Raw genomic sequence first — 26,279 nt, forward strand, 5'->3', positions numbered from 1 at the left:
GCTAAAGCAGGGCTGAGAGGAAAATAATAGCACTAAATGCATAATTAGCACAGAGAAAAAGTCTCAAAACAATAATCGAGGCTCCCATCTTGAGGAACTGTAAAAGGAAGAGCGAAATAAACCCAAATCAGTCAGCAGGAAGGAAATAATAAAGATCAGAGCAGAAATCAATGCAGTTGAAAACAGAAAAACAGTCAAGAAAACCAATGAAACAAAGAGCCGAGTCTTTGAAAAGATCAATAACATTGACAAAATTCTAGCAAGACAGAGAAGGAGAGAGAGCTGGAGAGAGAAAGAGAGAGAGAAGACAGCAATTACCAAAATCAGGAATGAAACAGGGAACGTTGCTGCAGACCCTGCCGGTATCCAAACAGTAAGGGAGCACCATGAACGACCCTACACACGTCACAGGACGTAAGACAAGCACACACCAATCTATTTGTATTTCTACATACTGGTGATGAACAGGTGGACACCAAAATTCAAAATACAATGCCATTACAGTCACTCAAAAAAACGAAATACTTAGGTGTAAATTTAACAAAACTGTACAAGATTTGTACGCTGAAAGCTAAAAAATGCCAGTGAAAGAAATCAAAGAAGATCTGAATAAATGAAGCAATATACTGTTTTTATGCATTGGAAAACTCAACATGATGAAGATGTCAGTTCTCTGCAGTTCCTACCAAAATCCCAGCAAAATTGTTGTAGGTGTAGAAAAGATTATTCTAAAATTTACCTGGAAAGGCAAAGGAGCGAGAAAAGCTAGAGCAGTTTTGAAAAAGAAGAATAAAGTGAGAAGAATCAGTCGACCTGATTTCAAGATGTATTACGTAGAAATCAAGACTCTGTGGTATTTTATTTTTTTTAAAGATTAGCACCTGAGCTAACAGCTGTTGCCAGTCTTCTTTTTTTTCTTTTTCTTCTCCCCAAAGCCCCCCAGTACATAGTTGTATATTTTAGTTGTGGGTCCTTCTAGGTGTGGCATGTGGGACGCCACCACAGCATGGCCTGACGAGCGGTGCCATGTCCACGCCCAGGATCCAAACCAGCGAAACCCTGGGCCGCCGAAGCGGAGTGCAAGAACTTAACCCCTCGGCCACGGGGCCGCCCCAAGACTATGTGGTGTTAACAGACAGATGACACATAGATCGATGGAATGGAATAGAGGATACAGAAGTAAGCCCACACAAATAAGCCCAACTGATTTTCGACAAAAGAATTCCAGTGGAGGGAAAGATGATAACCTTTTCAGCAAACAGTGCTGGAGCACTTGGACGTCCATAGCGAAAGTGAAAAGAAAGAACTTCTATCTAAGTCTCACACCTTATACAAAAATAACTCAAAATAGACCATGGACTTAAGTGTAAAATGTAAAACTATAAAACTTCTAGGAAAACAATGTAAGTGGGAAATCTTCAGAATCTAGGGCGATACAAAGAGTTCTTGGACTTGACACCAAAAGCGTGATTCATAAAAAGAAAAAATGATAAATTGGGCTTCACCAAATTAAAAGATCATGCTCTGGAAAGGACTCTGTTAAGAGGATGAAAAGATAAGCTACAGATCGGGAGAAAATCTTTGCAAACCACAAAATCTGACAAAGTACTGGTAACTGACATATATAAAAAAACTTTCAAAACTCAATAGTAAAAAAAAAATTTTTGAACAAATCCAATTAGAAAATGGACAAAAGTCATGAAGAGACGTTTCTTCAAAGAGGATATGCAGATGGTGAATAAGCACAAGAAAAGGTATTTGACATCATCAGCCATTTGAGAAATGCAAATTAAAACCACAAGGAGAAGTATGTCACACCTATCAGAATAGCTAAAATAAAAAATGGCAACACCAAATGCTCACAAAGATGCAGAAAAACTGGACCATTCATAGATTGCTGGTGGGAATGTAAAATGGTACAGCCACTCTGTACCATTTTGTTTTTAAAATGAAATGTTCTGGGCCGGCCCGGTGGCGCAGCAGTTAAGTTCAAACGTTCTGCTTTGGTGGCCCGGGGTTCGCTGGTTTGGATCCCAGGTGTGGACATGGCACCGCTTGGCACGCCATGCTGTGGTAGGCGTCCCACATATAAAGTGGAGGAAGATGGGCTCGGATGGCTCAGGGCCAGTCTTCCTCAGCAAAAAGAGGAGGATTGGCAGCGGTTAGCTCAGGGCTAATCTTCCTCAAAAGAAAAAAAAAAAGGAAATTTTCTCTTCTAAAAGACACTAAACCACATGACCCAACAGTTGCACTCTTGGGCATTTATTCCAAAACTTAGGTTCACGCAAAAACCCTTTACACAAATGTTTATAGCAGCTTTATTCGTAATAGTCAAAACCGGAAATAACCCAGGCGTCCTTTAAAGGGTGAATAATTAAATGGACTGTGATACTTCCATATCATAGAATAGAATTCAACAATAAAAAGGAATGAACTCGCGATACACACAACCTGATGAATCTCCAGAGAATTACGTGCATGAAAACTCCAGTCCCCAAGGATTACACATAGCATGATTCCACGTGTGAAACATCATCGAAAGAACGGTGTTATGGGGATGGTGGACAGACTCGTGGTCGCCAGGGGTCAGGGAGGATGGCAGCCGGGGAATGGGGCGGTTATAAAGTGGTGGCCCAAGGAACGGTTCTGTATCTTGACTGTGATTGTGGTTACATAAAGCTTCGCACGTGATAAGATTGCGTGGACCCGCACACACACGAGGACACGTAACACGGGAGAAATCTGAGCGAGCTCCATGGATTGTGCTCATGTCACGTGCCTGGTTTTGACGGTGTCCCATAGCTGTGCGAGATGACGCTGGGGGAGGCCGGGGGATGGGGCACTGGACCTCCCTGTACATTTCTTTGCCACTTCCTTTGAATCAATAATTATTTCAAAATAAAAAGTCACAAATAATTGAATAAATGGATATAAAAGCAAATAAAGGGAGCCCGACGGAGAGATGTGTAGCATCTGATTGACTTCTGCTGCTGTTCACGGAGCTTCTCAGAGCCAGGGCCCCACAGGTAGTACGTTTCAGTGACTCCTCACAAGACCCTGAAGGATAGCTGTTATCGTCTCTGTCTTACGGGTGGGGAAACCGAGGCTCGGAAAGATGAAGCCGCCTGCCTCAGGGCTTCTGTCTCTCCAGAGCACACGCCGTGACCACTCTGCCACACTCCCTCTGCCCTCGCAGGCCATACAACAGAGGACAGAGGGCAGTGGGACCCATCCTGACACCCCCGCCAGCGGGTGGACTTCCTCTCCTAAGATGGGCTTGGAGCCTGGGAGGGCCTGGGAGGGGTGTCTTGATGGCAAAGGCAGGGGCTGGGTCCCCCTGCGGCTGGTCAGCCCCTGGGGGCAGGTGGAGAGAAGAGGCAGCCCTGCTTGTCTTCTGTCTCCAGCCCCGCCTGCCCTCAGCCCACTGCCGGCACCTGGGGGCGCTCCACACCACTGTTCCCTTCCTATCCTGACTCAGGTCCCCGTCAGGTCACCCATCCTTAACCAATGTCATCTCCCCTTTTCTAGAGCTGAATTCGTCACCCAGTCCCCAGAGCCAGCAAGACATGGGCCCCATCTTCCAAATCCTGATACCTTGCATTTAAGCAGAAGACGTGGAGGGTGAGTTGGAGACTGGGGTTGGCTGGGGCTGGGGGTGGGGCAGATCTGGGGAGAGAGCACTGCTGACAGGGCAGGGGGTGGCTAACTGAGGGTCAGCTGAGCAGGAAAGCAGTGCGTGGCAGCAGCTACCTTCCCTCCGCCCCCTGACCGGGACACGTGAATGATTTATGCAGCATTGTCCTGGTTTGGGTCAATTCCCCCCATCCCTTTTGCATTTGAATAGGAAGTATGGCATAGAACGGGGAGAAGGAAGGCAGCATCGCCTCACACAGTGAACTGAGTCTCGGTTCCCTCGTCTGTAAAATGGGGACGGCAGCAGCATCTTCCTCTCGTGAAGGCCAAGCAAAGATAATCCATGTAAAGTGCTTTGCAGAGTAGCTGGAACACAGTGGTGCTCAATAAATGCTTGTTGGATGAATAAACATACTAGGTGCCTGATGCATGTTAGTTAAATGGGGCAGGCCTCTCTCTGGGGTCAAAAGGCCACCCAGCCTTGCAGAGCCAGCCCATATGGCAGCTCTGTAGGATCCCCTGGCTCCTGGCTGGGATTAAGCATGTCTTACTCTGCATACCCGAGCCCTTCCTTTGGGCCTCTGTTACTGCCTTGCTCCGTCCGCCTTGTACTGTGTATCTACAAACCTCAGAGTCCATGCTCTGTGCCCCACTTCCCACCTCTGTCAGGAACCAGAGCTCATGCTGCCCATCTTCCAGCATCAGACACAGCTTACCTTCCGGAAGGATGTCCTTGAGCCAGAGCTCAGAGTCACTGTCTCAGCTGAGGGCCCAGTAGGCGTTGTTAGCCCTTTCACAGATGAGAACACTGAGGCCCAGAGAGAAGGCGCTTACAGCCCGGCGGTGGGAGAGCCAGGATGCAACCCAGGATGCTGAGCTCGCTTCCTACCACCCCACCCGCCGGTGCCCAGGAGATGAGGAACTCGGACCCGAATCAGGGAGGCCGCAGACAGGCAGACTGGCCGCATGCCTGTCCCCGCCCTCAGGGATCACCCAGATTCTTGCTTGGCTGAAGTTTTGTTCCTCTCCCAGTCACTCTGGGATGAACCAGATTGTTTCCAAACATATTACATAATTGCTCACATATTTATTTAATGCTATCTCTTGAATATTAAACGATCGATAATACGGAACAGAAACATGGGCGTTGAAACCCAGCAGCTTTTGACGGGCATGGGCAGGCGGGAGACAGAGGAGAGCTGTCTGTGAGGGTCCACGGCGGGGGAGGTGACATCCCCCCTCCTCCTCTGAGATGGGCTGAAAGGCTTCCCAGGCCAGTGGCTGGCAACCACATGGTGGAATTTTCACCCAGGGCCTCAACCTCTTTTATTATATAACAGAGATGCATTATTGTTTCCCCAAAGGATGCTTGGCGTCAGGGCTCAGCCCCCATCCATTGGTTTACAGGTGTTTGTTGAGCACCTCTGTGCTGTCACTGTCAGGCCTGCATTCACCCCAGGGGTGCCCTCGTGAATGACACAGGTGAGGCCCCGTCCTCCTGCTGCTGATGCTGACAGGAGACCAGACAAATGAATGAGATGGCTCCAGGGTGGGGCAGGCGCTGCGAAGAAAACAAAACAGGGTGGCAGTCACTGAGGAGGGGACTTCTGAGAGGACGTCTCGATGGCAGGAGCAGCCAGCCATGCAGAGGTCCGGGGTTGGGGAGAGCGTGCTGGGCAGGTGGGAGACCCCACGAGCAAGTGGCCCGGTGGGGCTGAGGAAGAGCAAGGAGGGCAGTGGGCTGGGGAGGGTGAGCAAGGGCCCCACGGAGGTGATGTGGACAGAGGAATGCACCTCAGGGCCCGTGGGCCGGACCTCGAGGGCCCCTGCGGAGTTTGCATTGAGTCTGCACGCATGCTAGCCACTATTGGAGGCTTCTAGAGATCCGATGACTGTTTGGGAAACGTCCCTCTGGGGCTGGGAGATGACTAGGGGGTGGCCGGCGTGCCAGGAAGGGCTGGGCCAAAGTTCTGGGTCTGGAGGGCTGGGACGTTGGCAGGAAGAATTGGGGCCAGGCTCCGGTGGATCTGTCCAAAGTGATCGGAGTTTCTCCCAGGGCAGCTGGGGAGGGCCCAGCCTGACCCGGCAGGAATCCAGCAACTCTGGCATCGATGATGATAATAGTACCTATGGCTTACTAAGCACTTTCCATGGGCCGGGCGCTGGGACAAGCCCCTTATCCCCACCACCAGCCTGTAATATGCGTAGCTTTATTACCTTTGTTTCACAGAAGAGGGAACCAAGGCACAGAGTGGTTAACTAGAATGCCCAGGGTCGCTCAGCAAGTATAGCAAAGCTGGTCCATCTGAGACTCTACACATAGGGCCCTCAACCCGTGTTGGCTGAATGAATTAATCACAATAATCGCAATAATAATAGCAGTCACATAATACAGTGCTGGCCCTATCCTAAGTGCTTTAAAAATATTAATCGTTTAGTCTTCACAACAGCCCATGAGGTAGGCATGCATGGCCATCATCCCCATTTTATAAAAGCAGAAACTGAAGCACAGAGTGCTGCCTTACTTACCCTAGCTGGGATTCGAACCCGGGAGGTCTGGCTCTGGAGTCCAGGTTTTTAGCAAACTGCAGAGGAAGTGGAGGAAAGTGGAGAACCAACAGTCCGACTGGGCTCTGTCTGCATTTCCCAGTCTGGGGTCGAGGCCCCTTGCTCGTCCAGTGAGCATGCCACAGCACCCCTTTGGGCCAGGCCTGGCTGGACCGGGGCTCTGGGTGGGGGCAGGCCCTCCAGGAGCCATGGAGACCACTGTCCTCCCCAGAGCCTCGGGCTCCCCAGTGGCCAAAGCAGAAGGGCCTCCCGGAGCCCGACCCGCCTGCCACCGCCAAGATGAGCCAAGACAGGCTGAGTAGCGAAACGTCACCTCCTCGATAAGGGAGTGGAGCGAGTCCCCACCTTCTTTGCCAGTAGGAGCTTCCAGAGAGAAGGTGAACCGAGAGAGCGGTTAATGGAGTCAGAGAACATTCAGGGGAAACGTTTCACTCCCAGTCTGTGCCAGAACAACGCCCAAAACGTCCCAGTGGAAATCCCTTTTAAGTGAAAGTTACAAGCATCCTTCCTTATAAATAAATTCGATTGGCAGAATTTCCACGTTGGAGCGCCATCTGAGGCTGCCCTAACTAACGCTCATTTACAAAGCAGCCGGTCCCGCCTCCAGTGCGGACGGCGATTCCCATCTGAGGCCAGTGCTGGCAGCGGGGACAACGCACGGGAACATGCTTTGTAAGGGTGAGAACCTGCACCAACGAGGGCCTTAAAAGTCCTTGAGGATTCTTAAGCGTCTTATCCTTTTTCCATCCTGTTTTCCTCAATGAGAGAAGGGAGTAAAACGTGGGCCCTCCCCCTGAGCAGACTTCCCCAGAGTCCGAAATACGGGGGACGGAGCAAAGAGGTTGGGGAACACGCCCAGCCCTTCGGTGAGGCCTTGTTCCCCGGGGAGGGTGTTCTGTGCAGGCTCTGTCTGGGGAGGCGGCCAGACACCCTGACTGCGCGGCTCACCTCTGCCAGTTCAGGTCCTGCCCCTGCAGCCCTGGGCAAGTTGTGTAGACACTCTCCCACCTCGATTTTATGTTCCATAAAATGGGAGTAAGAGGCCCTCCCTTTTGAGGATGTTGGAAGGACTAAGAGGAGAGAAAATCCAAGGTATCCAGCAGGGGGCCTGATATCACCGGCTGCTCAGTGGGTCTCTGTTCTCCTGGTGGTCCCCGGTGGGGACAGCTGCCTCAGATTGTGGGGACCCCGGGCCTCTTTCTGCTGGGACCGTGTCAGACTCTCTCACCTGCACGGCTGGGAACAGTCGGCTCGCCATCTGCATTGGTTTGCTGGGGCTGCCGTAACAGCACCCCGACAGGGTGGCTTAAAGGAACAGGCCCTTGTTGTCACACAGCCCTGGAGGCTGAAGTCCAACGTCCAGGGCGGGCTCCTTCCGAGTACCGTGAGGGAAGACTGTCCCACACCCCTCTCCTTCTGCTGGCGGTTTGCTGGTGATCTTTGGCACTCCTGGGTGTGCGTGCATTTCCCTGATCCCCCACCTTCACCTCATCTTTGCTGTGTGTGTGTGCCCAAATTGCCCCTTTTTATAAGGAAAGCAGCCGTGTTGGATCAGAGCCCACCCTAATGACCTCATCTTAATTTGCTTGCCTCTGCGAAGACCCTATTTCTTTGGAAGGTCACATTCACAGGTACTGGGGGTTAGGACTCTAAAGTACCTTTTGGTGGGGTGCCCCCACCCCAGTTCAATCCGTAACACTGTCATCATGGTTTGAGATGGACTCTGAATGGGCCGCCAGCTCATTCATGACATTTCTCAAATAGGCTCAAATATGTTTTACATCATTTTGCAAAAGGGCAATGTCCATCTCAAAATCACTGACTCCTTAGCTCCCAGGAGATTCCTGCATAGGCCTCGGCCTTCGCAAACTCCAGTCTGGGGCTCTTGGGCCATTACCTACCTGAGGAGCAAGTGGGTTTGAACCCAAGCTCTTTGTCAGCCTGGCTGCACGCTGGACTCCGGGAGCACAGGGAGTGCAGGGGACCCTGAGCCGGTCACCCCCACGGCGTCCGTGGCTTGTCTGGGGTCCCTGGAGAGGTGAAGGGTGGGCGGTAGACCCCCCTTCTTTCGAGATCCCTATTCTTAAAATAAGCTTCCTTACTCCACATATTGGAGGGTCCCACATCACTCGAGCTAAGAGCCATCGATCTGTATTTCCGAGGCTGCTGGGACCCCTGAAGACACTGTGCTGTGAACTGGTCAGAGTGACCAGACTAGACGTGCACGTGCCTGGGTGCTGGGTTCAAATCTCAGCACTGCCAGTCTGGGCTGTGCGGCCCTGGGTGAATCTTGCTGCTTCTCCAGTCTCCGTCTCCCCATTTGCAAAGCAGAGATGGTTCCTGCATTGTGAGTGAGGGATGCCTATGAAGGGCCTCACAGGGTGCTGGGCACCTGGCTGGCAGCCTCCATCTTCTCTCTCTGGGCCTCGGTTTCATTCACTGCAAGCGAGGCTGGTGGACCAGATGGGTCCTGGCCAGCTCTGTCTGGCTTTAGGAGTGGCCTCCAGGAAGGCCAGTCCAGTCCAGTCTGGCCGGGCAGAGGAAACCTCCCATGCTCGCAGGCCCGCTCTGCTGGGAGCTGTTGTGTGACCTGGGGCGACTGCTCCCCGCTCTCTGTAGGTGCAGTGGCTCCGGGTGACTGTGGCGAGGCACCTGGAGCCTCTGACCTAGTGCGGCCGTCCGGGGGCCTGAGTTTGTGCCCCCCCCCCCCGGTGCCATAAATTCCCGTACCCCCATCCTCTTCCTGCTCCTCATTTTGCCCATTTTGGAGGCTCTGAGTTCCAGCTTGGGGTGGCAGAGCTGGGAGCCAAGGCTGCCGAGTCGGACAGCCCCTTCCCATCCCTGGAGCGCTGGGGGCAACGGCGTCTTCGCAGGGACCCCCAGCCCCTAGCACAGGCCGTGTCTCTAGGTGGCATCCATCCAATGTCTGTGGAGCTGGATATATTGCTGGACCACCTCACCCAGACTGAGGTCCAGGAGGGTGCTCCACCCCCTCAGGGGCGGGAGGCGGTGGGCGTACACGGCCCAGGAACATTCGTGTTTTCAGAGAGGAGCTGCAGCAGAAGGAAGTGCTTACCTGAAACCACTGGGGCACTAAGGGTGGCCTCGCAGCCACCCGTGGGCGGGAGGGCTGGAGGCTGCATTCAAACCTACCTTCCTCTGCGCCGTTTGTCACAGACTAAGGTCTGCCTCAAGCCTTGAGATGGTGCTGGGGGTGCCTTTCCACTGTCTCTGGGGAACTCTGCTCATCCCTCTGCACCAAGGGGAGGATGAAACAAGGAAATGTGTAGGAAGTGGAGGGGCGCATGGTGTGGTAGAGACAGCCCGAACTTTGGGCTCAAATCTGGCCCAGCTGGGTGACTTTGGGTGAGTGACCTCCCCTCTCTGGTCCTTGGTTGGCCAGCAAACAGGTCACAGAGTGGTCATGAGGGTGGAAGCGCTCCTGGAGGGCTGGGTGACTCGTACTTGAGACACAGTTTTAACCACACGAGTTATCTGATTTCTTAAGCTAGAGAATGGAACGCACTGCTCAGGTTTCACCTCCCCAGGACCCATCCGCAGTGTGACTTCCACCCCATGAAAGTTGGTCCCTCCATCCTCTCTGTCCCGGCAGCCCTTCAGCTACTCCTCTGTGGAATGTATTGTCTTGTGTCTTATTTGGTTGTTTAGTTACATCTCTCCCACTAGACTCTAAACTCCCCAGGAGCAGTGGGGCAGTGCAAAGAGTTTTCTTGGGCCTTAGACTCAAATAGGTCTGACTATCATGCCCCATTTCCTCCCACCTGTGTGACCTGGAGGAAGTGACCTACCCTCTCTGAGCACGTGGATGCTCATCAGTGTCTTCGTGATCCTTTCACGCTCCCTGGGTACAGAGTCCAAGTCTTGCTCTGGATCCCTACTCCCTGACACACAGCAGGTGCTCAGCACTGTTGAGAAAGGAAGTACCAGGAGGCCGTTGAGGGGCGTAGTTACAAAGTGAGGGAGTCCCGCCGCGTTGAAGCCAGGAGCAGAGACGAACAGTCGGGAAGCTACGATCGATGCCCAGGCTTGACACACGCATCCCTGGGGGCTGCGTCGTGGGGGGCGGCAGAGGCAAAGGCCGGGCAGAGCCCCCCGTCCACCCAGTGCCCGCCTCCCGGAACCGCCAGGCTGGGGTCCCTGCCCTGGCTCCGCCCAGAAGGGGGCTTTTCATCAGGTCCCTGTGCGACTTAAACAGTATTTCAAAAAACCAAAGGCTGGGAAGTGGAGGCAGGCGCTCGCTCACTAAATAACATGTTTGTGGCACAGACGTTCTACGATTTGTCAGATAGGAGCCGTCATGACGAGCAAAATATCAATTCACGTTAAGGTGAAAAAAAACAGTCGGGGTGAGTTCCTCACACCTGAAATGTTTCAGATAAAGCAAACACTGGATTCCGGGAGCTGGGAGGCTCCCATGAAGGGCTCCCTCTCTGGGGATGTTGGAGAAGGGACGCTGTGCTCTGCTTGACGGGACACAGCGCGTTTCCTTGCTGTTCTCTGTAAACGGAGAGAAGGGGGTGGGCTCGTTATGAGAGGGAACAGCAAGGAGTGTCATGGGGCCAAGACACAGGCCGGGTGGGAGACTCTCGCCTTTTTTCCCCTTCAGTCCAGAGCGGCTTCCTGGAGGAAGCGAGATCGGGCTGCCTGGCCCAGGTCCTCCTCCTCTCCCAGCCTGGCCTCTCCCCGACGTCCACACTCACATGACCCGTTTCATTGGAAGCCTCCGTTCCTGGGTCCAGCCTGATGTACGCATGGTGGCTGCCCTTTCCTCGTGTCCCCAGGGCCACTCTGCACCAGCCAGGCGTACAGGGAGTCCTCAGAACAAGAGCACTTCCAGGTAGCCAGGCCTGGAGCCAGGGTGCCGCTGATAGGATCCGAAGCCTCCAGCGCTGGGGCCCAGGAGGAAGCCGGGCAGAGCCGTGCCCGCCCCCCACGCTGCTTTTGGCACAGGCTGCCGTTTTGCCCAGCACGTGGCACTGCCGAGGCCAGCCCATGGCCCCTGGTGGCCAGCCGTGCTCCCCCGCCCCTCCCCACCAGCCTCCCGCCTCGCTGATCCCGAGGCCAGAAAGGGCGGCAACCCTGCTGGCAGCCAGACCAGGTGCCACGGCCCCTCGCGGGGTGCAGAAGTCTGCAGTGGCTGTTGCTGCTGAAGCCGAGAGGTCAGAGCAAGGGTTTGTGTCTGTGGCCTGGGACCTGGCCGGGACACCGGGGGAATCGCCACCATCTGCAGCCCAGGTATGGGAGGGCGGGTCTGCCGGGCACTGCCCACGGCCCTGGACGGGCTGGGCCCCTGGGGAACTTGGGTCTCCAGTGCTGGGAAGCAGCTGGGTGTAAGAGGAGGGCTCTGCCGGCCTTGGAGTCCTGGGCTGGGAGGGAGGGTGGAGGGTGAGGCCTGGGCCACACGAGCCCTTTGGAAACCGAGGTGGAGCCTGGCCTGGGGGGCTCTATGGGCCCCCTCCCCTCAGAGGGCTGCTCAAGCGTGCAGGTGTGGGCGCCCTGGAGCCAGATGGCCCGGGCTCAGATCCTGACACCTGTATGTGACTTTGCACGTGTACTCCGGTCTCTCTGTGCCTCCGTTTCCCACGCTGTAAACTGGGGCTGGTGACAACAGTACGTATTTCCCAACACTGTTGTGGGATCAGATGAGACGACAGATGCAGCCCCTCAGCACTGCTGAGTGCTGCATACCCCTGAGTGGCCTCACTGCTCCCTGGGACTCCCTGCACGTGGACCGGCCTCCAGAGGCCGCGAGGCCAGAGCTGGAAGGAAAGTTAGGAGACCCACTAGGGGTCTCACAGGTGCAGCTGCAAAGGAGACGGCCTGGACTGGGGTTCGAATCCTGTGTCTGCAGCCTTTCTTAGCTCGGAGCCTTAGACAAGTTCTTGACCCTCCGATGCCCGGGTTTTCCATGCATGGAGATCCTTACAGGCCCTGCGGCGTGGGGTACTAGTAAGGGTGAAACTGCACTGCGCACACACAGGGCTCACCCCACGCCTCATACTTAAGTTGGGAGCCACTATCAGCACCGCCACCATCATCGCCGCCATCGTCGCTACTGTTACTATTTATTCTTGTTCTTGTTGTTATTACTATCAGGAAAGGGAGGCTCAGAGATGGAAAGGGGCTTGCCAGTGGTCACATGGCGACTCAGGGGGCAAGACAGGACCCAGCCCTGGCCTCCCAACCCCCAGTCCCCTCCCCACCTCCTTGGCCTCATTGGCCTTTGTCAACCCTCAGGACCTCCTGCCCAGAGCTTGGTTTCTCCTTAACAGAGGTCGCCCTAAAGTGTCTGAGAACCTGTCTCCTGCTGACCTCATTGCTTCTGGGCTCAGGTCTGGGGGAGCCTCACAGGGGATGCTGGCATCCCGCAGAGGCTGGGCCAGCAGCGAGCCATGTGGGAGGTTCCCTTCTCCCCAGGATTTCCACAGCCCCCCTCCAAAAGCCCTCCAGCTTCCCCTGGGGTCCTTGTCCAGGGGATCCCCTGGGGGGAGAGGATGCAGCTTTTGATGGCGAGTGTCTGGGAACTGAAGAGCTCCTTGCACCCCAAGGGGCTCCTTACGAAGGGGGGGATTGGGGCCCCGGCTTCCACCAGAGTGTCCTTGGGCACTGGGGACAGGTCTCCGGGTCAGCCTCGTGGTCTCCTGGCTCTGCTGGCAGATGTGAGCCACTTCTGCAGGCATGGATGACTCCTCCATTTTCTGGTCATCAGTTTGGGCCTTGGGACGAAGATATAAGAGGAGGCAGGGGAGGAAGAAGAGAGAGAGGACAGGGCTTGCTTTAAGGAGAAAGGAGAGCTGTGCACTTGTTTTAATGATATAAACATTACATGAGCAATAATAATAATTGTTCCCGTTTATTGAACACTTGCTATGCACCAGGCACTGTGCTAAGAACTTTATAGTATATATGTTATCTCAGTTAATCGTCACTACAGGCTTATCCAGTAGAAAATATCATTACACCCATTTTACAAATGAGTAAACTGGAAGAGGCTTATATATATACCATGTGGTGGCTGCAGGTGCCAAGCAGATGATAGAAAAGAATGATAAACTCTGAGTGGAGTGTAATAGGGAGTGCTGGGGACTGTGGCAAGTTGGAGAGAGTCATTCAGTTGTTTTTTATTGGGGCTTGATATGCCTACAGTAAAGTGGGTGATGTGCCCTCATCTTCAGGGTACCACCGGATGATTTTCACATGTATTTGTACACCTGTAACCACCGCCCAGATCCAAGTGTAGAATATTTCTGGTACCCAGAAGCCTTCCTTCTGAGGCATTCAAATTTAACTTTAAAAAAGTTCTGCAAAACTGTCACAGCCAAGAGGATCCAGAGGGGACATGTGACTAAATATAGTGTGGTACCTGCGTGGGATCCTGGGACAGCAAAGGACATTAGATTAAAACTAAGGAAATTTGGATCAAGTATGGACTGTCATTAATATCCACATATCAATATTGACTCAAATTGTGAAGAATGTACCATCCTACTGTCAGCTGTCAGTAATCGGGGAAACTGCCAGTTTGCAGCCTCCAGTGGCCCAACACCCTCATTTTACAGATGGGGAAATTGAGGCCCAGAAAAGGGAGGCCCCTTGCATGGGATCTCATAGCAGATGGATGGCAGAGCCAGGAGCAGAGGCTGGTTAGTGCTGCAGCTGTGAAGCGTGGGGTCTGGGCCATGGGTGGCGGCTGCCGGTCTCCCAGGATCTCCAAGGGCCTTGCTGGGGCCTCACCTGCAGGAAGCTGCTGGGGGCCACGGGCCTCCCTCTGCTGCTTCCTCCTGAGCTCTCCAGGGCCGTCAGCTGGAAACCAGTTCTCCCACTGGCCTCAGCTCCAGAGGGAGTGGTCATGGGCAGTTCCTGGTCTGGGAGCAGAATGCCACCTTCCCGCTCCACCCAACCTCGATGCCCCTTACAGCTGTCCTCCATGCCCAGCCCAGGGTCTGAGCTGAGTGTTGGATGGATGGGTGAGTGAAAAACAGAAGGAGGGAAGAAATGAATGGCAAGGGTGGGCAGCTGGGGGCGTGAGGGGGAGAGAAAGGTGCTGAGAGTACAGGCTCTGGAGCAGGTGGCCTCGGTCCAGCCCTGGCTCTGCCGCTTCCAGCCCCATGACCTTGGCTAGGTCACTGGACCTCTCTGTGCCTCAATGTCCTCATCTTCAAATGGGGATACTGGCAGTACCTACACCCTACAGGGTTGTTAGGAGGGTTGAGGGAGTTGATCGACATATGAGGGAGGGAAGTAATCCATACAGGAGAGGAGGGAAGGAGAAATGGGGGAGGGGTGATCATCTGGATTTCATATTGGCTCATGGAAACTTGGACAAAACCACAAGACTGGCCACTTCCCAGAGAAGGCGGGTGGGTAGCTTCATACAGTGGTGAGAGCACAGATTCGGGAGTCAGGCTGCCAGGGTTCAAATCCCAAGACCGCCACTTCCTATCTGTGTGGCCTTGGGCAAGTGAGTTAACCTCTCTGTGCCTCAGTGTCCTCATCAATAAAATGTGTGTGATGACAGTGGTACTCACCTCACAAGGTTGTTATGAGAAGTAAGTAGTTGACTAGTATGTGTATAGCACTCAGGACTGTTCCTGGTATGTTTAAAACAACCCCTGGCATATACTGAGTGTTTGTGAAATAAATGGGAAAGGTTTTATAGCAGAAGCCCACCCTCTTGCCTGGAGGGGCCCTGGCTTTCGGGAGACAGCGAGGTCCAGGAGCTGCAAACTCACTTACCTCCTGGATGCAGGCGAGAACGCACCCTTGATGGAGTCAGATGGCGAGAGGGCTGACCTGGTGACCTGCTGCCCATCTCTCCGGCCTCCCCCACCTCCAGCCAACGCCCGGTGGGCAGCACTTCCAATATTATACGAGAAGCCAGAAATCTGGATTCTTATGCACGATCTCCCAATTTTTAAACATTGGCACTTAGTTCAATTTTTATTTTAAGCTCTAGCAAAACAAACAAATTTATTTTAAGCTGGCTGCTCTCCCGAGCGGTTGGTTTGCGGCTCCTGCCCCAGTCTGGTCCTGCCAGTTTGCTTTCTTTTATTTTTCTCCTGCAATTTAGAGAACAGGAAACTGAGGCCCAGAGAGAAATGCTTGGACCTGTTGGGTCTGACTGCTTAGTGGAGCCGACGAGCATCCCTCATTCCCCTCTCCTGGCTGCAGGTGACACGGGGGTCCCCGGGGAATCACCCAGACTTCCAGGTGGGAGAGGCTCCAGAGACAGGACCAGGCGGGGTTCTTCCTATTTCCAGGAAACAGGATGTTTGTTAACCAGATGCGCCATGCCTCAGGGGCACGGCTGAGTGTGAGGCAGGAGTGCCCCCACTCCCCAAAACAGAGCAGAGATTCCCAAGGGACCGAGCCCAGCGTCACTCCTGGCCTGGCCCAGCAGGTGGGGGCCGGGGTTCCCAGGGGCTCCTGAACCTCAGGCTGAGGGAGGCGGCTAGCTGTAAACTCTGAGGTCAAGGAAGTTGCTAAGTGAGAGCTGGAGGGGTTGAGGAGAGAAAGGAGATGTTCTGGAGAGAAGTTCCGGAGGGGTCTTTTGGGGGCAGAGGGTTACTTTACAGGCTTGTCTTACTCTGAACTTGAGTTGTTTTTTCTTTGCTGTTGAAAAACTGCCCTTTGGTTCCCACTTGCCTAACGTGTCTGCACGTCTCTTTCCTCCTCTGTGAACTGGGGAGAGAAATTGTCCCTTGTAATGAAGGTGAAATGCGACCGCGCGTGCCGAGGAGTAGACAGCACCAATGGGCACAGTAGCTATCCGCAGCGGCCTGCCTGCTGTTGGCACAGTGGGGGCTTGAAAAGTTTCCCCCTTGGCCTTCATTTTCCCTGACCATCCACACGTCTGGGATTTTCTTTGTCTGGAGAGTCAGCTGCGGGGCGCCTCTCGTGGGTCAGGTTCTGTGCTGGACCCTTCCACCCGTTTTCCTTTCCTTACCCACCCCATCCCCCCCCTCCCGCCCCGCCCCGAGCAGCCCTGGGAAGCCAGCACCATCATCATCTGAGGCTCTGGGAGGGAGCGTGACTTCTCCAAGGTCACCACAGGGGGGAATGTGACCTTGAGCAAGCCCCATGACCTTCCTGAGTCTCTAGCCACCTCATCTGTAGGAGGAGGGTCGGGACAGCCAGCCCAGGGCTGCCGTTTGGGTCTGTGAGGTAATGACTTGGAAAGTGTGCTGCTGGCTGTAAATCCCAGCCAAACGGGCAGCGTCGACATGGGTCCTGCAGAGGCCTGCCCTCAGTTGGGGTTCAGCGCATTTTGGCAGCAAAAGCTACGGAGGAAAGTTATCTCAAGTGTCTTTTCCTTGGGTGGTTTCCAAAATGCATCTCCTCCAGCTAATGAGTGTGGAGCTGGCTTCAGCAGAGGCTGTGCTCCAAGCAGGGGACGCCCCGTGGAAGGAGCCGGGAGGTGGGAAGGGCTGGGCACGGTGGCCATAGGGGAGACAGGATCACAGGGCATGCCTCAGGCCATGAAGTGAGACAGGCGTGAGATCAAATCCTGCCTCTTCCGCTTACCGGCTGGACCACCTCGGGCCAGCTACTTAACCTCTCTGAACCTCACAGAGAGGACTGTTGTGATAAGGGGATGAGCACAGCAGCTGAGGCGCAGCAAAGCCTGGGGGTCCACAAACATCCAGTGAGCCCAGAGCCAAGCCCAAGGCTGGGGATGCAGACCTTGCAGGGATGGGAACCAGGACACAGACTGGTCCAGGGGCCGGCCCAGGGGAGTAGGGTCAGCTGCTGAACCCGGGAGGGAGGACAGATCAAGTAGGACTTAGCGGACGCGGCCACGGCTCCCCCAGCGGCTGGAGGGCCCGCACAGTGCGCGTCTCCTCTCGGTGGCCTGGCTCCCAACAGGTGCACAGCACACATTTAACTACTGAGGCTCACATTCCCTTTCGTCTCTGCCCCACGGGCCCCCCCCTTCACCATCCTTGTCTTTCCATCTCCAACCCCGCCGCCTCACCTCTGTGAAATGTGGGGGAACCCAGACTCTGGGATCTGACAGACTTGAGTTTGAATCCAAACTCTGCCTCTTCTGGCTGGGTGGGCTCGGGCAAGTCACCTCCCCTCTCTGACCCTCAGTGTCCTCTTCCGTCCGGGGGCTAAGTCTGCCTCCGCAGCAGAGTTATTGTCGGAAGCAGAGATGCTGTATGTGAAAGCACCTGCCGTGGTCCCTGCCGTGGTCCCTGCCGTGTCGCAGGCGTTCTGACAGTGGCAGCAGCAAAGGCTGTAGTTCCGACAAGTGTGGCCCACGGCCACCTCCGGCTTCTCCACGGCACACAGACTAGACTCCCTGCGGTGTTCGCACTCTGTCCTTGTAGCTCAGCTGAGACAACACAAGCCCCTGGGCTGTGAAGAGTGACGTGTCAGCCCTGTCCCACAGTCTCTTTATACAGTTCCCACCCTGCTCCATGCTGACTGGACATGGCGGGCTTAACAACGTCCAGAGGACACCTCAAAAATGAGCATCAATGGGGAAATCACCAGGTTTCAAGGAACTAACTGCCCTCGGGGCTAGAACACCCGTCTGTAGTCGCTGACACCGCCCCCTGGCTGGGGCTTTCTTCGTGTCTGTGAAAGTTCTCAGGTTGGAGGTTCATCAGTGAAGGGTTTCTGGTCCTGAGTCCCACGTCTTCTTCTCGAGGATGAATAAACAGCACCATCGCTCAACTGACTATTTATGGGTCTTTCTCTGGTGCCTCCTGGTTTTCGGGCTAAGTTCCTGAAAGTGGGGCTGGCTCTGCGTCCCCGTGAGGACGTGTAGGGGCAGGAAACCTGCACAGGTGAGGCCTGTGAGTTCTGGGGCCCATCGAGGGGCCGCCTGCCCGTGGTGGGGGTTATGCCCTTGAGGTCTGTAGCTGGCGAGGGTCTCAGGCCACAGCTGTGTCTGGCTCACATCCACTTGCCCTACGTGCAGCGCAGACACTGTTCTGAGAGCCTGCTCTTCAGGACTGGGGACAGGTTTTGCCCCATTCTTAGCTGGGGAGACCCTGCTTTAAGGGCCAGCACTGTCGGAGGGTCCCCACAGCCATCTGCAAGGCCCTTGGAGAGTTTCTCTGCAGCAATGCAGCCTCAAGGCCACCCTATGAGTTGTAGTCATGCGCTGCCTGCGGAAGTCGCTTAGTTTGGCCCACTACAAATCAGAAGGTAAAGGCACGATCTCCAAGCCCGCTCTCAGCCCCTCCAGCCCCCATCTTTTTCTCTGCGCTCATATAGGATTTCTCTCCAACCCCCCTCCGTGGGCAGCAAGAGGTTCACCCAGCCTCCATACCTGGCAAGAGCGGGAGTCTGCGCTTAATCCAGCCCCACGCACCCACCCACCCCTCACCGCCGGCTCCCGTGTGGCTCCCACACCCGCCGCTCCCTCGGGGCCCCTGAGCTAATTACAGGCTTCCCTAAGTCATTGCAAGGAAAAGCTAATTAAATCGGGGTCGGCCATCCATTTTCTGGCTGAGGACGAGCAGCCCGACACCTGTTTTCCGCTGCAGCATCCTGGAGCCACAGCTCGGAGCCTCGTTCGTGCTTGAGGACAGGGTTTTCCATCTTAGGGCTGATTTTAGGAAGAGCAGCCAGACGGGACAGGGGGACCGTGTGGGATCAGATTGGGGGCCAGAAAGACTGGGGTACAGCCAGGCCTGTGCAGCTCGAGAAAGGAGGGTGAGGAGACAAAGCAGGGGGCGGGTGCTCCTTCGAGACCCCACCGTGCCGACGCCCCCACATCCTCCACCAGCAGTCGTGTGACGTGAGCAAAACTCCGGCCTTCAGTCGCAGGCCTGCCCCTCCTGGGTGAGTCCCCTCAGCAGGGGTCTCTGCCTCTTTGGGCCTCAGTTTCCTCATCTGGTGATGATAGTGCCTTCCTCGCAGAGTTGCTGAGAATTAAATGAGAGAACATATAAAGCAGCCAGCGTGGAGCAAGTGCCGGACCGAGTTTGTTGAATGAATAAGTGACTGCAAAAAGCCTGGCCCAGTGCTTTGTGCAGAGTACACGGCAAATGGTGTCGGTTCTCTTGTCCCTCTAGGAGTCCCCGAATGTAGCCGTGCACATTCACGGGACAGGGTGGCTGCGTCCCTAAAGGCTTTACATGAATATGTCTATTCCATGTCTTCCCCTTTGAGATGCGAGGGCCAGAGAAGTCAGAGATGGGTGGGGGGCGGGGGGAGCCAAGGGCTCCCCGCCACGGCCTGCTCTTCCTCTCTCTGGGCCTCAGCATTCCCCTCGGTAAAGAGGGGCGCCTTGATGCAAGTCCCACTGTGACTCTCGGCCCCTCCCTGCTCTGTTCCCTCATTAGCCGAGTCCTCTCTGACTTCCTCGAAGGGGCTGATGCCCGAGACCAGCGCATGGCCTTCAGTATTCGCTCCCACCCCAGCCACTTGATTGCAGACAGCAGATGACATGCTCAGCTGACTACGGAGACCCCAAAGGCAGGGACCAAATGGGGGTGGATCCACTGAGTGGCTGAGGACACACTCTGCGCCAAGTTCAGCTCAGTGCTTGGTATGTAGATTCTGGAGTCTGGTTTGAATCCCAGCTGGCTGTGTGACCTTGGGCAAGTTACCTAATTTTTCTGTGCCTCACTTTCTTCCTCTGCAAAATGGCCTGATAACAATAGTACATCCTTCATAAAATTGTTGTAAGGATTAAATGAGTTTGTGTGCCAAGTGCTTAGATCAGGGCCTGGCGCACAGCTGGGGCTCCCCAAGCGCTAGTCATGACTCGTGTTTCAGAACCAGGATCTCACGGACTCTCCGCAGCCCAGCATGGCCGCACGCTGGCTCCCATTTTATGGACGGGGTTCAGGAGGAGAAGCCAATGGCCGTGGTCACCGGGGTGAAGTCCCCTGCTCCACCCCCCTCTCTCAGAGGAGGACCGACAGCGCCTGTGGGGACAAGTGGGGCCGGGGCAGCGCGGGGCGGCGAAGGCAGGGCCAGGCCTCCCTCGGAGGTGCGGTGGAGTCGGGAGGTGGCTATAAATATGAGAGACGAGGGGCTTGCTAACTAGGCCAGGAATGTGTGCTAGTCATTGAGGTCAGAACGGCCGCAGCGGCTCTGGGCTGGGAAAGGAAGGTATCCAGGAGTGAGCTCCCCGGGCTCAGTTGAAGCCGGAGAGCTGTGCCGAGGAGGAGGGTGACGGACGGTGCTCAGCTGGGTCACTCTGGTGCCCCAGCCCTTGTCCTGGGGGCGGCAGCAGGCCCCAGGAATGCCTCCCCTGCCTCTTGTAATCACGGAGAAATCCTTCTGTAACCCAGATCAGAGCAGCTCCCCAAAACCCACCCTTGGCCGAGGCCACATCGGCGGTTCCCGCAGGGCAGACCTGGGTCCGTTCTGGGGTGGGAACAAGCGCATCCTTTCTATTTTCATTCCTGTGCACTTATTTTAATGTGTTAGGAGAAAAATACTACTGGCAAAGCAAATCCATGATCTCGTGGCTCTGGGTGCTCAAGATAATACCAAGTAGGTGTGCAAGTGTTTTAAAAGGGAGCTGATTTAAGGAAGAATGTGAAGGATATGCAGCACGCGTGGGACTGGCAAACAGCGTGCGTGAGGTCTGGGGCTCCCGGCCCACAGGCGAAATACTGGCCTCCTTGCCGCGGGGCTCCGGTCGCCTTCCGCGACTCCCACCACCCCCCCTGCAGCCAGCCATTCCCCAAATATCCCGGGCACTTGGCACCTCCTGCCTCCACTCTGGCTGTGCCCACACCTGGGTCGCCTTCCCCTCCCCGCTTCGACGGGCAGGGAACGGGTGCAGTGAGCTCCCCACTGGAGCCTCCACAGGCCCGATGGAGGCATCCTCCTCCGGGCTGCCCCAGGCCCTCATCCACCCACCGCCACTCCCCGCACTATGTGAGCCTCTCCACACTGCGACCATCGCTCCCTCCGAGATTGGAAAAGCAAGCCCTGGGTGTGTCTGCCCTCCCACCTGCTGTGCCCGGCTTGGTCCCTGGTGCCCAGCACGCGTCTGGGAGGCAGACACTGCTGGAGGCCGCCATCACCGCCAGTACAAGACGGCCTGGGTGCAGCCTCACCCTCGGGCTCCATCCCTTCCTCGCCTGTCAGATGGGCACGGCGTTTCCTTCCCCAAGGGTGGTGTGTGGAGTCAGTGGGTTCACTCCACCTAAGGCCTCCTTAGCCCAGCACCGGGCGTGGCATCAGCACACAGACGTTGGCTCTGATTATTCGCATCGTCAGCGTGATTGTCATTATCAGGGACCACGGGCGTTCGTCCGCAGTGGTGCACAGTGGAGGACATGGAAATGAGAAAAGAGCATCTTTGCATTTAGGACGGGCAGGAAGTTCTCCATGCCTACTTACTCTGCTCCTCTCCTTTTGAATATGGGGAAACTGAGGCCCACACTCACGGAGCCACGGCCAGAATCCCACCCTTCAATCTGTGGTTGTCCCACCACCACCTCCCTCCCCGGGCTGGGGAAGAGGACTCACCTGCCCAGGAGACCCTGCGGGCCCCCCAAGCTCCTCCCCTCCCCTCCTCCGCAAGGCCAGCGAGACCTGGAGAGGAGTCCCAGAATCCCAGCGCTGCGGGGCGGGCGGGCGCCCATCTGGCGAGGCGTGACTGGAAAGCCGCCCTCTTTGCAGGTCGCTCCGAGAGGCAAGAGCAGCCGTGACCTTTGTTGTTACCGTAGCCCAGCCGACGAGGAACGATAGAAACCTGTATGGGAGCCGGCTATAAATAACGTGCCCGGGGCTGTGGCTTTGTTTTTAAAAGCACATCTAAAAATCATAGATCTAAACAAGGCTTGCCCTTTCGAGTAGAACCACAGCGTTCGCACGGCGCTCTGCAGTCCGCGAGCCAACTCACTGATGCTATTGCTGGGATCGCCGCGCCGTTCCCTGGGGGGCACTTGTGTTGTCCCCATCCTGCAGATGAGGAAATAAGGACTGAGATGGGCCAGTAAAGCCAATGGCCTGGTGCTGACCCTTGACGAGAGCCCGATATATGTCACCGTCCTTGTTGTGGAGTCTCCGAGAGGCCAAGTAGCTTGTCCGGTGCCACACAGGGAGGAAGGACCAGGACCCCCTTGGGGCCACCTGTCTCCAAGTGCGACAGTCCGCTGGCTGCCTGCAGGCCTAACAGGGCCAGAGAAGAGGTGGACGTGGGAAGATCAGAGGTGGGGGCGTTGGTGCTGTGGAACCTTCCGGATGCGAGTTTGAGCGAGAAGGTGGTGGCTGGGGTGCTGGGGGCTGCCGGGAGGGGGACTGGCAAGGGCGCGGCCACGGGAGAGGCACTGGGGCAGAGAGAGAGAGAGAGAGGATAAGTGCCCAACGCTTTCTAGGGCAGCGCCACACCTGGGTCACCTCATCTGACACTGAAATCCCATTGGACAGGGCGGTGATCCTCAGCTGGCCCCGTGGTTGGGGTGGCGGGAGGGGGAGAGAGGAACCCCGAGAGCTGGTTACGGTGCTGGGATGGGCGAGGGCAGCGGGGCAGGTGGAGGGAAAGCCGGGGTGGGGTCCCGAGACACGTGAGGCGGTGCATCCAGGCCGCAGGGTGACATCCTGCCCCGGGCTCCGTGGTGTGCGGGTGAGCGTTTACTGACGGCTCTGCGGGAGGGGCTGCCCTGCCTTGGAGGGTTTACCGGTTTCCGGGCTGTGCGTGCTCCCACCCGGGCAGGCTGAGATCGCCAGGACACAGTTAGCTCTCACGAGCCAGTACAAGCCGCCCTGGGACGTCACTGGGCAAGACTGCCACCACACAAGCCAGCCAGGAGAGGATATTTGTGTCCTGCTCGCTTCAGGCAAGACAGGAGGGGCTTGTGGGTCATTTTAAGCTACTGTTAATTGTGCACGTAACACAGGACAGACAGAATATTTTACGCGCTGTATCTCAGTTAATTCCCAGTATAATCCTCTGAGGTAGACATTAGCTCTATCTCACTGACGAAGAAATGGAGGCTCAGAGAGGGGAAGTGACTTGCCCAAGGTCACACAGCCAGTGAGTGATGGAGCCTGGATTTGAACCCAGATGTGGGTGAGTTCAGAGCCCACGCCCCAGCCATACAGCACCTGGCCCCCAGCCAGGGTGGTTCTGGGACCTGAGGTGGGGTGGGGTTTTCAGGTGATTCATGGGTGGGTCCCTCTGTGCAGCTGGCAGCTGAGAGCCCAAGAGGAGATGGTGCCCATGCCGGGGGAGGTCGTGAGAGGTTGGGGACAGCCCCCACAGAGCAGGAGCACCACTTTGAGCCAATGATATCTTCAGATGCCGTCTCATTGTGTCTGAAACCAAAGACCAGATTTCCTACAACTTGAAAGTGCTGGCCGCTCATTCGTGCCTCCCAAACCTCTCGGAATCGCAGGTGTTATTCCCACTTCACAGGTGGGAAAACTGATCAGCTCAGGGCCACCCAAGCGTAAGCAGCAGAGCTGGGGTTCTTTGACCCTGGGGCCCCACTCTGCTCTGCTCTGCTGTGTGCCCCGGAAAGAAACTGCCCCTTGTGTCTGAGAGGCCACCTACAGCTTGTCAAGCCCCTCCGTTTCCTCCTTGTGTCTCCTTGTAGAGGTTGCTCGTGCGGCGGGCAGGGCAGGGCGGCTGCAGGAGAGGAGGCCGGACTCCAGATGGCAGGGCGCCCCCCTGGCCCACGGCACTCAGTCCCACCTCGGCCGCCTCCTGGTCCAGTGCTCAGCCCACACCCTGGGGCGGCCTGTCGGTGACCTTGTGGGGAGAGAGTCAGCGCAGCCTCGGGGGCAGCCCCCCAACTGAGGGCGGCAGAGAGGCCCCCCAGGCCTGGAGTCCCCACTGCTGTGGGGTCTCCCCGGACGGCGGCTGTGGCGCCTGGACAGAGGCTGTTCGGAGCCACATCTGATGAAGATGGGTTCTGAGCGAGGTGGCCCCACAAGGTGACAGGCGGGTTTCTTGTAGGGTTAAAGGGCTGCCCTGGAACCAGCATTTGCCTCCCAGCCCTGGCTTGCTGCGGTGTGTCCAAGGCAGGTGGCTGCCCCTCTCTGGGCCTCAGGCTCCCCGTCTGTAAAATGGAAGGGTAGGGCTAATGGAGGGGCACGGCCGTGCCTCCCAGCCCCGTGAGCCATGAGTCCACATAACCCAGCTCCGCAGGCAGATCCCAAAGGGAACTCCCTGTGGGGAGAAAGTGGGACGCCCCTGTGGGGACGAACTCGGAGGCCATCAAGGCTTGCATTCGCCAGACCAGGCTAGTGAAGAAGATGTCTGAGTTCCTTGGGCAAGTTACATGACCTCTCTGTGCCTCAGTTTTATCGTCTGTAAAATGAGGATGATAATCAAACTACCTTAAAGGAAAGGAATTAAATGAGCCAAACATGTGAAGTTCTGGGCGCAAACAGCACCTGGCATGTGGTCGTTGTTCCATCAACGCACCTCTCAGTACCACCATTTGTAATTTGAGTCATGTCATCACTTCTGCCCAGCAGCTCTCAGGCGGGGCGACCGTTAGGGGCAGCCTAGGGCCCTGAAGGGAGCACTGGACTGAGAGCCCTGAGCCTACAGCTCTCATCACAATCACCCATGACCCTGGGGTATAGGGGCCTCTTCACTTCTCCTAGCCTCAGTTTACCCTTCTGGCAGGTGGCTCCCCTCAGCTCCCAGCATATATGGGACTCCAGAAATGTCTCCTGGATGCTCTTATCCTCCCGGCCGAGGCTCTGTGCAAGTAGGACCACTTTCCTGCTTGCCAACATGTCCCCAGCTCAGTCTGCCCCAGTCATAGTTTGTTGAATGAATGTGTTACCTGTGGAAAGTGCAAGGGTACTGTGGTGGGGCTGCCTAAGGCCATTGTGGAAGTCCATCACGGGGTAGGCTGTCGCCCAGGGCTTTATGTTCCTCATCCCATTTAATTCTTGACACCCTTCTAAGGTTCCTCCTATTCCCCGGATAAGGACAGAGATCTGTAACTCGGTCCACAAGGCCCCCGCCCCCTCTTCCCCTTGCCCACTCTCTTCCCGTCTAGTCTAGTCATCCAGGCGCCTTTCAATTCCTTGAGAGCTGCTAAGCTCTTTCTGGCCCCAGGGCCTTTTCACATGCCATTCCTTTCCCCTTCTTTTACCCAGTGCCTCCTGCTCAGCCTTCAGGACCCCCCCAAGTCTCCACCCACCCAGGGAAGCTTCTGCCCCTCCCGCTTCCACTCCCACCAGAGACGGTCGGCCCTCCGGCTGCCGGTGCTCGTGGCCCCTGCACTGGAGCTCACCCCCTGTTGTACATCTGCGTGGTCTGTGGGTCATTTCACGTCTGTCTCTAAGCCCTCGAGAGGGCAGGTCCCTGGGCTTCGCTGCCCACAGCTGTTTCCCCAGCACCCAGCTCAGAGCCCGACATGTAGTCGGTGTCCACGGACATCTGTGGGACACGAGCAGACAGAGGAGCGAGCAGCAGGTGGCAACACACCTGTCACACAGGTGAGGAGCCTGAGGCCAGAGGGACTGAGGGCCTTGCCCAGAGTCACGCCGCCGTCAGGGGAGGGGTTTGAGCTGGTCCATGGGGCTCCAGCTCCTGAGCCCTTTGCACCCACCCCCACTCCCTTGCCACCTTTGGGTGCAGTGGAGACTGAGGCAGATGAGCCCCTTTGCGTCCCGGGGGACGGGCTTGAGCCACCGGCCAAGGGCTTCTGTTCCTCTGGGAGCCCCGGCTGCTTGGAACCCTGTAAGGGATGAGCCCACAGCCCCACGCGCCTCTGGGAGCCCTCCAGGAAAGATCTGAGTTCTCATTCTGACTGCAGCTGTGCGATCCTGGCTCATCACCTCCACCCGCAGACCTCAGTTTCCTCATCAGTAAAGTGGGAGTGAGGCTCTGCACACAGCAGGGTCTGTGCCAGACACAGACGTGTGCATTGGCACACAGGGAGGCGCTTGGCCGAGACAGCTGACACGGCCCGGCGGCCTCCGGCCCAGCCCGGCCACATGCAGACTCCCAGCGCGGCCACACTCTGGTCTCTGACCTCTCCCTGTTACAGCCCCAGCGTGTCCGGCCTTCCTGCCAGTCAGCGGGCGGGCCTCTCCCCTTGCGGCATTCTCAGTGGTCACCCCTCTGCTCCTGTCCTCTCTGGGGACCCTCTTTCCCTGCTGGGTCC

General features: G+C 56.1%; 1 protein-coding gene across 12 annotated transcripts in view; it reads left to right on the plus strand.

Moving 5' to 3' along the window:
* ATP2B2 (ATPase plasma membrane Ca2+ transporting 2) overlaps positions 1-26,279 on the plus strand; it is a 351,445-nt gene that overhangs the window by 152,896 nt on the left and 172,270 nt on the right. For all 12 annotated transcript variants that reach the window (XM_023619749.2, XM_023619742.2, XM_070236860.1 and 9 more), the window contains one exon: positions 3,529-3,621. The gene's annotated coding sequence lies outside the window, so the exon portion shown is untranslated. The remainder of the gene's footprint in view (positions 1-3,528; positions 3,622-26,279) is intronic.

Source organism: Equus caballus, chromosome 16 (genome assembly GCF_041296265.1).
Source record: "Equus caballus isolate H_3958 breed thoroughbred chromosome 16, TB-T2T, whole genome shotgun sequence".
NCBI classification, from domain to species: Eukaryota; Metazoa; Chordata; class Mammalia; order Perissodactyla; family Equidae; genus Equus; species Equus caballus.